The sequence below is a fragment of the Taeniopygia guttata genome, chromosome 3 (genome assembly GCF_048771995.1).
Source record: "Taeniopygia guttata chromosome 3, bTaeGut7.mat, whole genome shotgun sequence".
Taxonomy (NCBI): Eukaryota; Metazoa; Chordata; class Aves; order Passeriformes; family Estrildidae; genus Taeniopygia; species Taeniopygia guttata.
In genome coordinates, this window is record NC_133027.1 from 109,830,824 (window position 1) to 109,848,463 (window position 17,640).

Here is a 17,640-nt window from a genome sequence, read left to right on the forward strand (position 1 = left end):
GTTGACAAAGCTTGGAGCACACTCCACAGAAAACCAGACTGCAGTATAAAATTCCCTCGGCTCCCCAACACAGCTGCACACAACTGGAAAAAAAAATCATAAAAATTCAACAAAACAAGCAACCTGCTTCTAAGGCACTACTTGATCTGGATTCATAGTCCTCAGACATAATTCATAAAGGCAGCCAATTGTATACAAATAGAAGAGAAACCTACTCTCTGTCAGAGAAAGGAACATGTTTATCCCCTGAGGCTGCAAACATTATTATGTCCAGTGATGGATGTCTTTGCAGAACATGTACCAATATCACTGCTTGTTATCTCTAGTTTTGTATAGCACTAACTTATTCAATAGCTTGTACAGAGTTTCATCCAAATCATCACCTGCTGCAGTTTGTTTTGTCTCACCCTTTGGAAAGGGTGTATTTAAAACTTACTTAAATCAATACTTTTTGTTTCTCTTGTATCTTTACATTTATGGATGGAATATATACAAAGAAACACAGTGAGCAGTCATACATTGCCTTGTACAAGTTGGGGTCTTGGCTCTGCTGCTCTGGTCATATGCAAGAACATGTCCCACTGCAAGAAAGGCTGAAATTGCTGTTATTCCCATTTTCTACTAACTGAAGAAGAGCCACGGCCAACCAGTACCAAAATCTTTCCAGTAACAAGAAGCAGCAGCATATGCCCCTTTTCCTGCCCAGAAACCCATTTGAACAAGGAAGCAATCTCAATTTCGTTCAGCCTTTGCCAGCAGAGGGAACTGCAAAATGTCAGAAGCTCTGAAAAATCAAGACCAACTAGGTATTTGGTCAGGGTGGCAAATCCAAGAAGAAAATCTTATATATAACCCAATGATTTGCACAGAAGCTGACAGCCTATCACTAAATTTTAACTATTGACTGTTGTACCAGCAAATTCAAGATGAAAACGGCATTAATATCATGGAACTGTCCTGTTTTACTTCCTCCCCTTCTCCCAGTCATTCATGTTACAAGCAAAGGGTCTATCACAGTACAGCAGTGAATGCTTAAAACAGATAAAATTGTAGAGAGAAGTGTATCCACCTCCAAACTCCTGAGAAGATAAACTACTAGATGTATAAAGCAAACACTGAGTCCATACCAATGAGATACTTTTCTGGGTGAACTCTTTCCTAGTGCTTGTTCTGTCCATACCCTAACAACAGTCAAACCCAGCCTGTAAGAAGCATGGCTACTGCCCAGGAAATGTTCTTACTGCTGGGTTTACAGTCTCATCAGCTATTAATCATAAAAAACTCCACTGAGATAACCCCAGAATTAAACAAATTAAGAAAAGCATGTCTAGAAAGGGGAGTTGGTGTGGGAAGTAGTTTTAAGGAACATTGTTTCGTTTGCAAGAAAAAAATCAGTTCTTTACACAGGAGCGAGTCCACAAGGTCTTACACTATCCTGTTCATGCTGAGATCTCAAACACAGGCAAACATTTTCTACATTTTTAGGAGGTCATGCATGATAAGGAAATAATTCATCTCCTACAGGGCCTACTAATAGCAGCATTAAACTCTTAATTCCCACAGCACATTTCATGTCCATATCAATATTGTGGGACACATTTCCTGTATCTACCGGAATACTCTTACAGTTAAAAGTTCACCTCAGGTTAAATTGCAATGACATGGTGAACACTTCACAATTATCAGATCCCAGCATGCAACCACCAAGCCATCCATTTCCCTGAAAGCTGTTCATAGCAGAAGTGTCCTTGAAAGATGTGATTTTCATAGCACCTCAGAAACCTCTCCATGAAAGAGGATTTCCAAACAAAAACAAAACAAGATCCCAAACCCCCACTTTAATGCTGTGACTGGATTCACCTAGAGAAGGAGTTACATCTTGTTCATTTGATAGAGAGAAACCAACACTTTAGAGTATCTTGGAAATGAGCTCTGTCTGCACCTTCTAACCAACCACTCTGGACTAAGCAAAGTAGTTCTCTAGGTTGGAGGGAGTGCTTCTGAGGACCAAAATTTGAGCTTGAGTTACTAAACAACTGAAGAGAGGGGAAGCCACTTATCACAAGAAATAGAGCAAAAGTTAAGAGGAAAGATCAGCTTTCTAGCTGGAAGGATGCTGTGCTCTGTGGGTGTACTATAGCAAGTTGCATGCTGTGGAAGGACCTCGGTGTGGAGGTAGTGCCAGTAGATCAACAAGCCAATAGTTCAGTCAAGAAAATAAATTCATGTCTTTGTACTCAGTTCTTCAAATATTTAGGCTGAGGTTACTCCAGAGGAAATCTCTTTCTAATCAGATACCAAGGGGTTTATACTGTGTAAAGCAAAGTATTTCAGACATTTTTTGCTAAGGAATCCCCCAAAAATTATATTTATGTAGGCAAAGTCAACAGAAAAAGAAAGAAAAGGGTAAAAGAAAAATTAAGAAAAAGCAGCATTTTATTCTTCTCTTCAAAAATCTGTTCATCTTATCAAGGCAGTAATTTCAGGGTGAACATACTATTCAAATTAGGTTACAGAGACTTCAGAAGAGCCTTTCATTCCCCAGATGAGTGAACAACACACACTCCCTATATCATTTCCTCTTCATGGGTGTAACAGACTCCTATTAATTCTAATGGAAACACATAACCTCACAGAACAAGAGATCAACTCTTCCAAGCAGACCTCAGACTCAGTTATTTCTGGTGAAATGGCCCTTATTGAAATTGTGCCAGGCGGGCACCTGAGATTTATTTTATTTTAGCCTCCCAAAATATTTTATTTCCTCCAAAGCCCTTTTGAGCTGAATTTAGCAAAGTCAATCCAAAGCATCCAGAGCATCTAAATCATCATTTCCTGACTCCTGGGTCATGTATTCTAAGTCATATACAAACTTCAGTAGTGGCCAGTTTTTAACCTTAATCCTAACTCTGAAAGTCTCCTGACTACAGATTCAGAAAAGCAATGTATTCTATATGTAAGTAGTAGTATATGTTTCATCTGTACTTCCATGTTTTGCCTTAAATTTTCCATATCCAGGAGTACTTTTCCATGCTTTGTGTAACAGCTCAACCAGTTTGCCTCAAATTACAAAGAGATTGAGGGCAGAGCTGTCACTGCTTCCAATACCACTAAGCAGAAGCTGCTCTAGAGTTGTGCACAAGGTTTTCTCACTCTTGGCTCTGAGCAGAGATTCTGCACCTGTACCAGCCAGTGCCAGAGGGCATGGCTGAGCATCAAAGACTGCTCTGCAGCAACCTTCAGCTCCCTCCCTTCTGCCCTCCCATCACAGACCTAGATGTGGGTTTCCAGCGTTATCATAGAGCAGCAGTAGATAAGCAGCACTGGCTCTGGAGGGTATAACTAACACAAGGCACATAGGAGAAGGAAGACTTTCCTCCATCCCCATGATGGAAAGTTGTTGGGATATGTCACTGTTCTGCATGCCTCTTAATTACCTTCAAATAAATGTTTAATATTATTTTCTTCCTTCCATTTGTAGGTTGTCTTCACTAGCTACAGCTTTGGTTCTCAGCTGCCTGTCACTTCTGAGACAACACCATGGAAGTAAGATAATGCCAGCACACTAACATTCAGGAGCTGCTCAACAGCCGTATCAGATGTTTAGCATCAGCCATCCACAAACATTAAGCAGACATTCTTATCCCAAGGTACTGTTAGGCTAATGGTGAATAGTAAAACAATGTCCTCCTTTTCAGCTGGTCAGTTGAGGTCTCACAAGTAACTCATGAATAACCATGTTAAAAATGGATAGTACTTTTGAATAGTAGAACGTATACTTTAACTTCAGCTGTTGAAACACAAGTCAAAATTCTAAGCTTCTTTCACTCTTTTGGTAACATATCCCTAGTTTTCAGTACAAGGCAATTCTTCACAGTAAATGTGTCCAGGCTATCAAAACCAAACATACATCACCCCCAATGCAGTTCTAAAAGAGTAAAAGACACAATTTCCATGGAAGTTTTCCTTTGCTATCTGAAAATAATGAATCAGCCTCAGTCCAGACTCCTTCCAGCTCTGTCAAACTTCACTGACTGCCACTGTAGCAAAATATTCCACCATAGTTCAAGCTCTCTGTTCCCCTAGATAAAGCAAAAGGGTTTGCATTCCAGCTTGAAAATATTCAGATAGAAGAAATTCCCTTCCTCTAGTTTTATTACAACATGGAGAGCACAGGTTTTTGCAACACTTCTTTCCTATCTTCTTCTAACCATGGAAGCACTTCAGTAAGGAGATTTAAAGACAGAGTGCTGAAAACAAGGCTTTATTATAGTCCATATATATATTTCTCTCACTTCCTTGTTCTTGTTCCCACCATCAGGCAGACCCAAAAGCCCACAATGTTTTGATAAACACACCAAAAGTAGCTCGGGATGTAAGTATGAAAACATGCACAGCAAGTTTATTTTATGCCGGTTTGTTTTATGGCTCTCCTCCAGCATTTTGGATGCACAGCCTCACTAAGGTCACAGTACTAAAATTTTCCTTAAACAAGTTCATCTCAAAGGTCCAGGCCTCTTTTTCCCTTTCCATACCACCTGCATCTCAACACTCCTTAAAGAAAATAGAATTTATCCCACACAGAAAAGAACACTAATGTGTATGTACATCCCTCTGTAGTGAATCCACTCCTGCTCGGCTGTGTTCCACCTTCCTTCATCAGTGCAGCTTCCCAAGTACTCCCAAGTGTGGAGAGAATCTAATACAAGGCTGCTAAGGTCACTAACTGCTTTAGCTCATAAAATCCAAAAGTTGGTGGGATTGAAACTTGAGAGTTTTGGAACAAGCTCAGCAGTATAGCTGGAGCATCTTGGAGTCCTCAAAGCCTGAGTTAGATGAGACAAAGGTCAGGGTTTTTTCCAGTATTACATCTCCCACCGAGCTCCATCTCACAAGGCTCCAATGCTTCAATCCCTGTTTTTCCATTAAAAGGACATGAAAATCCCAAACACATTTTATTCTGTCCATGTCTGAGAGGTATCAACATTTACACATCCACATTCTTTTACCAGATATTAGAGGCCAATCTCTATGAAATACATGGAAGAAATGGGGTTTGGGGGAGGGAAAGGTAAAGTTGAAGATAAATAAAACATTGCCTTCAGCCTCACTGAAGGAAATTTATGTCTCTGTCTTTCTCAAGAAACAGTGCTTCTTTCACACATTTATATAGAGCTTTGCTTTGCAAACAACTTCTAAATTAACAATAAAGATCTGACAAGTTTTCTTTAAGATGGCATGTTTTCTTTAAGAGGCAAACAAAAAAACTCTTTGAGCAGGGTAGTGGCTGGGTGAGCCATGACCCACCTTTGATTCAGAAGCAGATAAAAGCGTTCTGAGCAGATAGTGGAAAAACAGAGGAAGAAATAGAAAGTGTGAAATAACCAGTCAAAATATCCCAGTTTAGAAAAAGATTAAGTTGTTATCTGCAGGAAATTTAGAACCAATGTGTATGTACTACCAAGAACCCTTCTGAAGGACGACCCAACTTCCTGGCCCCAGAAGCCACATGCTGAAAATTTTCACATGGTCAAAAGCCAAGAGACACACCACACACCTAGAGAAGCTGAGCAAAGGGAAAGCTCTAGGAAGTGGTTCAGAATCTAGATGTAACAACACATACTCATGACTCCTGCTGCTCCTTTTGATGCAAGGCTGGGCCAGGCAGGCAGCCAGTCCCTACAAAAATGCTGCAATACTGATCTCAGCAGCTGAAAGGAGCCTCTCAAGAGAGCTTTATCCAGTTTTCTCACTCCAGCATGGCCAGCCAGGACAAACTGCTCGGGACCAGCGTTCGGACACATCCACAAAAAAGTTCCTTGTGTTCAGCTGGAATTCCCAGAGAATCAATCCATGCTCTTTGCCTCATCCTGTCACTGAGCACCATGGAAAAGAGTGCACCTTTCTGAAGCAAAGACACAAATTTCCCAAAAGGCCTCTTACCAGATAAGCCCTCTTACCAGCATTTGCAGCTCTTTGTAATTGTTTAGGGAATTTACTCCTTTGTACAGATCTAGACTGCTTGCATGACAACAGAACATTGCAGAAATTCTCTCTTGTGCCATGGCAGACACGACCAAACTGCAGAACAAAGAACCATGCATAGAAGAGATGTGTTAGAAATAAAAATACCAGTACATTTTCCCATAGGCAAACCCATTATATGTTCTCACAGCACAAAAATTCACAGACAGGGCGCCAGTCAGCCAAAAAAAGACTCCTCATATTTGTAGAAGGTCTTCACAAATTTGTAGTGCACTGCCCCAATCTGCCTCAAAATGAAATATTAATGACAGCACAATTTTTGCATTAACATTAGAAGTTGTGAATCCCAAAACAAATTAATACCAGTAGAAGCAACTTAAAGAAAAGCTCTTAACTGATAACACTTATCAAACTACTGTTTCCCAGTTCTAGTCCTATCCACAACATAGACCCTGTCCCTGCATTAACACAAGTGGTGACAGTGACAAGCAGAGTGGACTTGGACATCTACTGGTTCCCATACCAGCTAAGGTAATAGCCACTGCTGTGGCCCTGGCTTGCTCCAAGACATTCCAGTGTACAATCTAATTACTCCCCTGCTTGAGAATAAGTCTTTGTAACTGGTGATAAAACAAATCAAAGCAAAACAAAAAATCTTGTTTGATTTGAATTCTCCAGAAGTTTAGGCCTTTACAGAACCTTTCCCTTTGCATGTCTCAGCTGCTTCCAATGAAGTCAGTGGATGTTTGACCACTGATTTCTGAGGGAATGACATGGGATTTTAGCCACAGCAAGACTGCTAACCACTACCACCTATTATTTGCCCTTCAGAAGCTTTTCAGGGCAAATGCTTAGAAAGTAGTTGAATTCAATTTTTGCAAGCAAAACCCCAGAAAACCCCTTTTTCAGAAGTCAAGCCCTGTTCTCTGAGGCCTTGGTGCAAGCTGTCTTGGCAGGACTTCTCCCGAGCCTGTTGTGGGGAAGATAAGGAATTTGAATGATTTCCTGCTCTGCAGCATATAGCTCCCCAAACATCTGACAGTTTATGTCCCAGGGACTGTCTCCACAGAAACCTGGCTAAAGAGGCCATGATGCTGAAAGTGAGAGTTATCCAGTAGCTCATCTTCAGTCTTTCACACTCCCCATCCTGTACTACTTTCTAACTGCATTCTCTTGCCTGTAGCTCTCCCAACCCATACGAGGTACTGCACACCTCCTCCCAGCCAGGTCTGAAGGAAAGGTTATTAACTCCCACATTAATGCACCAAATAGATACAGATAAAGCTCCTCCCCTGAAATCAAACACACTCACCTGTTCACTAAAATATCAAGTGGGAGTACACTTGGCCCTGACTTGCTGCCCTCCTGCACTACCCACATTGTCTATCAGATAAGCCTCAAGTCCTTGTGTGAGGTCTTTTTCACACTGTTTCTAAATCAAAAGTTTTCCCTCTCAAGACGGTTTGATTTTTATCCCCGAAGACTGAAAAAACCCAGAGGAAAACCAAAAGTAATCCTCACACTTCGGATTGTCCTAAACTAGAAATGGGTGCCTACACCAGAAAAACAACAGAGCCCCCAGGACCATGAGCCAGGTGTTCTCTCTTCAGGCAATCTTTTCCCTACAGCTGCTTGGTCTCCTCAGGACACCCACCTGCTAAACTACACCCAGGAGATGCTGTGGGTGAGATTACTTCCAGCAGAATTGCCCAACATCTGTTTGGGCCAGGATTATCACATGTGGTAGCTGAGCTTATCCAGCCACATCCAAGTTTCATGGAGTTACTCTTAGAGGACTAAGAAGAATTTAGTGTAACAGCTCTAAAGCCTGACTTGCAGTGAGACCTGCAAAGACAGCTAGCCTGAACTCTTAAAAGTATTTGTGGCCCTTTAAGGCATTCATTCAAAATGGGGATTAATTGAAGAGAACATCTTAATTAGTTGATACTTTTTCCATTCAGCTCTATGCCATAAAAGGAACATTTTACTATTTAGAGGGCATGCAGGAAATCCCTTCTCTAAATGCACTTATCAGTCAGCTCTGCAGCCTAGCACTCTTCACCGCTCTGGCTTGCAAAAAGAGAATTAAACATACAATCTGCAAACTTCACTTGCTGTGTGTGCACAAGACATACTGGATTCCTATAATTAGAGACTTTGGCTCTTGCCTCAAGAACAAATTTTCACAAAACTAACAAGCTTCCATTTCAATGAAAAACAGGAAGCAAAAATCCAAAATAGTGCAACTTATTGAACAGATCTGGTTAAAAGGAAAAAGAGCTGGCTTCAAAAAGAAAAAAAAATTATTTTGAAAGAAAGTACAAACTATTCTAGTGCTGGGGATGCCTTTTGAGGTTTTTTTTTTTTTTTAAGAAAAGGAACAACAAAGACATTTTCTCTTTCACCAATATTTTCTCCTTCTACTACAAAAAATTAATACAATAATGAAAAGCATTTAGAAAAATCTATCACCATTGATTGCACAGCATTCAACAGCGTAAAAAAATAAGAAATAGTTACAAATAAACACGTGTTTCTGGCATGATTTATCACACATTTTGAAACATCCAGCTCTCATAAGAATGTGGAAACATTTGGGAAAATCTGTGTTTTCTTCAAAATTTGGCAATTCTGCGTACAGCCCTTTTCAATGAGAAAAATCTCAATGGAAAAATTTGCATGAGAAATACTGAGCTCTTTCAAAAGTCTGACCACCAGCATCAGTAAGGGAGATGGATAGTTACTAAGACCTAGCCTGTCTTTTGAGAATAGTCACTCAAACAGCCAAGTCCTCTCCAACACCTCTAGGTTACCACCAGCCACAGTCCTTCAGCAGCAGCAATAATTGAGCTGCTAATTTGGTCAAGGACATGGAATTTCTCCTGTACCCCTGAGCTCTATCCTCCACTCTCAACCGGTAGCACAGCACACAGTAGGGGACAGAATAAACACAACCCACTGGGCTCATTCCCTTGTACCATAAGATACAGGTGGGTAATTAAAAGCAAATCTGTCTCTCTGACATAACACAGAGCAACTCAGTAGCCAAGAATCCTTTTTTTTTTGCTGAGCTGTTCTGTAGACTACAGTGCTTGGGGAGAAAACTAAAATAATGTAAATACAAATACACATATTAATGCTCTATTTCAATGGTTGCCAAAGGGATAGGGGAACAGGAATTTCCAGTTGTGTCCACAACTAGATCTCTTCAGACTTTCTCAAATCCCATTTCAAGAAAACAAGCAAAACAGAAGAAAAAAAATAAACTGGCAAAAAAGAGAAACATCTCACAATTTTAAGACATGCATGGAAAGTACTGCAGATGGGTAGCAAGCTAAGTGATAACCATACACTGCTAAGGAGATAACAGCAAAACAGGAAAATATTTCTGTATGTTAGCTGGGCAATGAGTGAATGCAGGCTGGAATCATGAAGGATGTGAATGGCGACAGTGTAAAACCCTGGCCTCAGGTTTATTTGGCTTCCACTGGCCTCAGTGAGACTTACATTCACCAACCTGATAAAATGAACTTTAAAGCTGGAAGGGCTGTACCAATCAGCTAGTCTGACCTCATACATAGCACAAGCCACAACGTTGCTATAAATTAATTCCTGCCAGAAGTACAATATAACTTTTCAATAGGCATTTCATTTGATTTAAAGATTTCCAGCAGTAGAAAAATCTACCACAACTCTCAGTAAACTGCGTCTCACTTTAGAAAATGTATCATTTGCCAAGTTTCAATTCCCAGAGTCTGGGATCTGGCTTATTTTTTCTAGATTGAAAATGCTATCACCAAATGTTCCCTGTATAGCTAATTATAAATAGCGATCAACAAGTCACCTTTTAAGCACCTCTATAAATAACTACAGGATAAGCTTTTGAGTCTCATCCATCAATATATGGGATTAATCAATGTTAAATTCCGTAATGTTCCATTTATGACCTCTGCAGCAGTCTGTCACATATACAATGGTCACTTGAAATACAGCTCATTCTTGGATCAAAGGAGTTAGTCAAGTTTAAAACAGAAGATATTTTTCTCATGGCAACCTGGCAGGATAGAAGGATATCACAATATAGGTATGAAGAAAATGATAGTCTGCTTAAGATCATTCAGGAGTATATGCCAGAGCCCAGAGTAATGCCAGTAAATTCAGATTTTAAATCTTCATCCTTGCTCACAATGCCATCTTCCTGCACAGCACAAGACAGAAACGATTTTAAAAACAAAACAAAAAACCACATCCTGGAATCTCTCCAGATTTAGAGCAAGGCTTTTCAGCTATTTGCATGCAACTGAAAGCAATATAGAAAAAAAATCTTGGTGTCTACATAATAATATCCTTCCTGATTACTTTGAGGCAGAGAAAACATACCAAGTAAATGAAACTCATAGGCCTGTACCCACAGTAGGCTCACTCACAGATTCTTGTTCTCTTGCATCTGCAGAGGTTCTTGGCAGGACCCAGCTCCAGCAGCCTACTGAGACTTTACTATCAATTTGATTTCTAGGAACTAAGCAGTCAACAAAAAAAAAAAGTCTGTCTCACAAATTCCAGTTTGCTAATGTAAACATTATAAAAAAACCACAACAACTTTAAAAACAAAATATTTGAAAGTCAGTTTCCCTTCTTTACTAGCTGCCAAGAGCAGAGTTCAGGGCGCTCTGCTTCTTGAGTTGATGAAACCATTAACACCTACAGCAGCGTCAGGAATGTTAGTCTGCCCTCAGGACTTGGTAAGTAATAAGAAACTGGTGTCAGTTTCACATTTAAAAACCAGTTCCAAGTAATAAATTTCCAATTTCTGATCCGGATGGAAGCCCTGCCCAAGCAGCATAGCAGAGGCTCAAAGTACTTCACTAAAAAGGTATCAACACTGGTAACCGTGCCAGTAAGATGCTTGTGAAAGCAGTTGGAAGATATCTAACACAAAAATATGCCTTGCTTCAAAATGCATCCAGTAGAGTGTGTGGAGAGTTACAAAAAACCCAGTGAACAACACTAACAGCACAGAAAACTTGAGTCTCTCTTTAGTCAGTCCTTTTGTAGCTACAGACGCCAGACCAAGACTTAGGGAGACCTTGTGTGGCAACATCAGGCAGCCAGTCTGGAAGCCAGAGAGCCAGTGTGAATTACAGGGTCTGTATGCATTTAGCAACTTCAATAAAGAACCCCCTTTATACTCATTACAACACACTTCTGTCTTCACTGCTACAAGGGGTGCTACAGAGGAGGCATTAGCAGCTGGTCCTTGCAAGAGTCACAGTCTTCTAACAGGATAAAGGTGAGGAGCAACCCTCTTTCCAGCAACGTGAGTCTGAAGTGCCTCACAGAACCTGGTCATAGCTTTGATATGGCTCATCTCTCCCTTCCCCAAACACAGCTCAGCAGGCACCATCCTGCACAAGTTGTATGTCCCCATTTCCATTTCATGGGAGAGGGAGCCATGACTGGAGTTCAATATCCATTCATTTATTTCAGTCTGCCTAAGAGAAGCACAGCCAATTTTCTCGTGCACTAAACCACTTAAACCAACACTTCCCTGACTGTGCCACCTCCTATCCATGCCCTCTGGGCTCTAGGGCTGGAGCAAGAGATGTAACTTGGCCACCTCTCTTCCACTTTCCTGTTCCTCAAGTGAATTCACTATTGCTTTATACGGTGCAGAGGAAAATAAATCCCGCAATGATGACCTGCTATTTATTTTGTATCTATTTCAAGCTGAAGGCAAACTATCTTTCAACCCATTAGTATGGGATGCAGAGAGCATCCTAATATGCCAAATGTCCTGCAAGTTTCTGCAAATTTTAATGCACTCCTTTTGACACTACTGCTGTGTTTTGTTCCTCCCCACAAACATACGTCAGATACCCTTCCTGAAAACACCTCCTCTGACGTGTTGTCCTGTTCACTGCTAGTGCCATATGCCAATCCTCCTTGAAAATTTACTTCCTTGTGTCCTACCAATAGCCCAATAGTCTGGGATTCTCAGTCATTTCCAGTCCCTTGAATTAGCATCCAACGATGTCCTGTTTACATTTCAGGGCTGTGGTAGAAATAAACACCATAATGTCAGGACATTCCATCAGCAGGATTCCAGCAGCCATGCTGGGCTGTGACCAGGATGCTGAACCAAGTATGGTCTGACTTTCTACTTTATCTTATTTCCTCTTCCTTACACTTCCATTACTTACCAGAGGATGCTTTCTACTGAGACAGTCCCTGCAAGCAGTGAGCACACTGGAAGTGTCTTTACAATTGTTAGGTTACTAAACAAGGAATTAATCAGTAAGGAAATAAACACACCAAGCAGGGAAGGGGTACTGGATCACAGAAAAGGATTTTATGTTTTGTCAAACAGAAGTTCAAAGTAACATAATCATCCCTCTATCTGCCAGATGAAACTGAGACGTGGACAAGGGCAAAGCCATTTCCTGGTTAGACTGTTCCAAGGACTAAATTCTGCTGTTAACTATGGTATTGACCAAAAATTAATTAGTCAAAACTAATTAATTTCAATTATTATTAATTATATTTCACCTACTCAAGTAGCAATACTTGAATAATCAGAGGAGACATCACAAATGCATTTGTTATTAAACTTCAGCCAAGAGACACTTATTTATAAGTAGGTTATAAAATTTCCAGACTAGAAAACAGCCTGTTACAAAAAGGCTGTCCTGTGGTATGACTAAAAACTCTCTACTTCTCACCCCAGCAATGTACAAACAAATGCTGTCTTCACCATTCCAATTAGAATATCAAATGTAAATACTATGAAGAAGAATCTCTCAAGACACACAAATTGGATGGCTACCAAGGACAGGCTGAATGCTTTGAAAGCATCATTTTCTATGATGCACCAGAGCTCTCAGAATCAGAGAAAAGAAGGGGAAGATATACCAAGCTTGCATACTCTTTTTGTCCCACTGTAAAAAAAAAAGCCTATTGAATATTTCAGTGAAGTGTCAGTTCAATCTAGATTTCCAGTGTTGCCATATTATGCAGAATAGAGTTACTGTTTAGGTATTGATTCTTGTGGGAATATAACTGGAAACTAGAAGATTGTGCTTTTTGAGTGAATGCTTGCTCTTTGGAATTGAATTAGCATTGAAATGGCTCCCTAGCACTTGTGTAAGATTTCTCATCTTCAAGTCACAACCCAGGCCAGAGTTGTCTTTAAGACACTTTTATACAAGCTTTAGTCCCACAGATATCTCATTTACTAAGACTGATAGCCCTGAAGACAATTCAGAACTCCAGAAAGTGTGGTAAGAACTGCAATCTACTCCCTAAATAAAGCAATGGATGTTAGACCCATGCTCTGGGCTTGCAATGATCTCCTTCTACACTTACAGGTATCAATTAGTAGCTACCATTCACCAAGTGACCAGACCTGACAGATGCTTTAGTATGACAAAACAACTTTGAGAATCTGCCTCAGGTCCCACTGCTGCTGAGATGATTTTCTGTTCTATGAAATTTGTTCCAGGAGAATTGTATGGAAGCTAAGCCTCACCACATTTAGACCATGATGCAAGACTCGCCTCTTAGTCCAAAGCATAGTGTGAACTGCAGACTCAGAACCTCCTGGAGTTTTTCCACAAACTGTATTTTTCTTTCTCCCTGTCCCTGAAGTTTACAAGCACATTGTTGGAGGCAGGTAGGGAGTTCTGGTGCTTTTGCTCCCCCTATTTGGGAAGCTGTTGATTTAAACCATGTGCACACAGTGAAGTCTCGACAAGGACATTATAAATGCATGTAATGATGTGACGGCTGCTGGCGATCAATGGAAAAAAAGAGAGGGAGGAGGGGTTTACTGGGTCTTGGGCCAGCTCCTAATGGACAAGCTTCCACATCACAAAACCAAGCATTGCAGCTGCCAGAAATCACATCAATCAGCCCTCTCCCCAGAACAGCCAGGCAGCAAATGGACAGGCACTGACCAAGCTGCTCTCTAGGAGAGGTTTCACAGGACTCTGGAGTGCACTGGCAAGACAGGCTGTGAGCAAATTTGATGTATATTTGCCTATGCTTTGCCTGCCACTTTAGTATCTTTAACAAATACTATACTAACTTTAAAAATAATCAGTGGGCCCAAGTTAAAAATAAATTGCAAGTTGGCTTCCATGAGAAAGCAACTGAGCCAATACCATTTATAGTAATTCGACGTGTCACTGAATAGCATCATTTTTATAAATACACTGAAAGCCGGACATGAAATAACTGGTTAACAGCTCCCTAATCACAAGGGCTTCCTCTGCTACACATTTTTCCTATTTATCCAATGGCTTCTGTTTTATATCTAGTTTGCTAATGGAAAGAGGGGAAGGGGGGGGATGGAAATTGGCCTTAAACTGATCCAGCAGATGCACAGAGCTGGGGCCTCAAACACTGGCTTCTTTTCTGCAGCCACCAAAGGGCGGTGGGGGAGAGACATTTCAGCAAAATTCTTTCTCTGCAGTAACTACCACAGAAACACATTTCCCTCTGTTTGTAGCCACTCAAAATAACTGCAGCTCAAATGCCAGAAGAATATTTTGTGCTCCCTGCACTTACAAGAGAAAGAAATGGGAAAATACTAAAGAAAGTTCCTAGTATGGTGGTCTCAAAACAGCAGTAAAAGACTTCCAAAAAAGTACACTCTCATAAAGAAAGCAAAACAATCTGGCCCAAAAATATTTGTTATTTAATGATCCTAAAGTGTTTTACAACCATGCATAGGAAATACATCATTTTATAAGACTGTTCATCTTCTAGACTGTGCAAAGCATTCAGAGTTTTAGACCAACTCTGTACCAAACTTTTTACAAGTGCCAGGAATGCCTTTGCAAGCATGACTGTGTGCAGCACAAGCAGCTATCATCATGTATGAATGTATTAAAATAATTAAACACAATTTCCTCAGCTGTGTTGATTTCTGTCTGCACTGCTTCATGTTAGGATGCACACTGAAGCCTGTGTACTTTGACAGTGAACACCCTGCCTTTTGTTACTAAATGGGTGGGAGGACACCTCATATTGGCATAACACCATAAGGCCAGGAAAAAGGTGAGGGATTCCCCATCTACTCAAAACTGCACCTATCTTTGCTCTGTCCACTTTAATTTAAAAGTGCTTGATAAATAATTTAATCTACAAAGGTGGATGAGGGGGGCACTATACATGCATGCATAACATGATTGCAAAAGTTGTCTAAAACTCAAGTCAGTAGCAGAGGTAAGAAGCAAGCACTTGCCTTGGGTTTTGTAACCATGAGGCCCTTAGCTCCAGTTAATAAAGTTTCACTGCATCCCATATTTCTGTACTGCAGTATTCGCCACAGAAACAGGCATGCAAATCTCCCAACCACACTAAGTCTCTTGACATGAAAACTATGCTCATTGCACAGTTGCTTATGTTACATACATGTCCTTGCAGTCCTCCCCCAGTATCTAAAGGGACAGTTTTCTCTGTTGTGGTTACTTATTTCCTAATCCTTTTTCCATAGTTTGCCTATCCAGAGCAGAAGGAAAGAGTGGTGACAAACATGGGAAGGCTAGTGGTACTGAAATTATCTTCTGTACTCAGACCAGTCTGGGCAGGTTCTGGTCTCTAACCTCTATTTGCTTACAGTAGCCTGTGCTTAATGCACCTTCAGGTCTGGGTGAAAGGCATTTCTCTTTGTGAATAGTTGAATTTGGGGGAAAAACTTAATAATGTATCAGTAGAACATAGTGCTGAAGATCACTTCAGATGCAAAAAACAAACAAAGTTTATTCACATGGTAAGTTTGATCCTGACTTTATGAAGCAGGCCATTTATGGCCAAGTTTCATAATTCTCCCATAACGTGTCCTGGCACAATGGGAAACAACAGAACTAGCTACAGCTTTAGGAATGACTGTCTGCAACACTTCACCTTTGCCACCAGTAGAGTAGACAAAGGAGAAAGAAAAGCAAGAAGCAATGGAACTGTGGACACATGTGAGGCAGGGACACCACGAGATCTGTTCTTTCTTCCCCTTGGGTCTTCTTTCACCACTTGCAATCAGGACATTGTGTTCACAGGAACAACCCAGCAGGTTCAATTCTATAATAAGCAATGCAGTACTTCAAGAGTAACTCCTCTCCTCTTGCTGAAGGCAGAGGGAAAAGATATTACCTGGAGTGGCTAGCATTGCTAGTCCAAGCACAGATGCCCTGCATCGTGCTACAGTCAGAGAAGGCAGCAGCCCACAGCTAATGCCCTGACATGCTGAGTGGGATTACAAACCAAGGCCTGCACTTTGTATGAAAAAGCAGCAAGCAGACTGCCAAGACCCCTCTCTAAATACATTTCAAAGTGGGTTATTGTGAGGAGTGTGAGCATTATGATCTCAGCTGCCAACAAGTACTTCTGTGGGAAGCAGTTTGCAAGCAGGAACACATTCTCCCAACAATCCAGGCTTTGACCCATATTTGTGCTGTGCAGTTAATCTAAGTGGAATTAGTGCTGATGAAAGGGGCCATATGGACAGCCCTTGAGACAGAAATCTTATTTACCCACAGAAATTTCCATGGCTAGCAGCACTGTAAGATACATCTTGCATGCATGTGCCAAAGCCACGTGCACATCTCTCCAGCTGCCTAAACAAGGACTATCCAACGCCAACTTTCTGGGAGATGGAAGGGAAAAATTTTGTGATTCTCAAGTTCATGCGAAGTAATAGAAGAGTTATGTTAATGCATTTTTATATAGCACACAGAACACCTACCAGTGCGTGATTAGTGCCATGTTTGTCTGGGTCTGAACAGAGGACATCCAAGAACACACCTCTTGGTAGTCTCAAAATATTTTCTTCAAATTTCAAAACAAACTCAATGTGTTAAAACCAAAATGGGTTTTTTCCATACTACCACGTATTTGCTTCCTCTCTTCTCAGTCTACAGTTCCTTTAGTGGTACCCCAGAACTGCTTAGACCAGAACTCCCAGTTAAGATCTCCTTCAGTTGTTATGAGAGTGTAATTCAGAGAGAAGCATAAAGCCAGCAAAGCAGAAGTTGTGACTGGACTTATATCCTACTTTTCATGGAAAGTGAGGCTTATAACAAACTCCCTTGTGTCCTCACAAGGCACATGGATTGTGTCTACAAAGCTTTGGAGGACACCATGCATATTCTTCACATGCAAGATAGCAGCATATCACACAGCTGTCAGAGAAGCATCCCTTGTTAACATTCTTCAGTTTGTTTTATGAACTGAGATCTTGCAGAGAAGAGCAAATAGAATAAACTGTCCAAAAAACAGTGCTAAATGATGGTATAAGAGTAGAGATACAGGCAAAGATCAGTGCACCAGGCATCCATGCCCTGAGTAAACAGGAATTATTTTTCCTCTCAGATTACATATGCTGGAAGAACTATGGCAGTTCAGGACCCTTTAATTTCTTAAAAGGCAATGGCAGATGGCATTAGCAAAGCTGCAGTTGGATTCACTGTTGTTCAGCACGTGCTAGCAGAAACAACATCTGGTGCCCTTCCTTATATATCTTTAAGTTTTCAAATGGGAACAGGCCTTATTTAATTACTTTCTAGCCACCCTACGCAAGCCATCCCACACACACTCCCCTGGTAGATTCCTCTGCACAAGTGCAAGTTGAAGTATTGCAGAAGTTCATTGCTTTTCATA

General features: G+C 40.8%; 1 protein-coding gene across 5 annotated transcripts in view; it reads right to left on the reverse strand.

Moving 5' to 3' along the window:
- DAAM2 (dishevelled associated activator of morphogenesis 2) overlaps positions 1-17,640 on the reverse strand; it is a 201,415-nt gene that overhangs the window by 129,536 nt on the left and 54,239 nt on the right. The window lies entirely within an intron of this gene.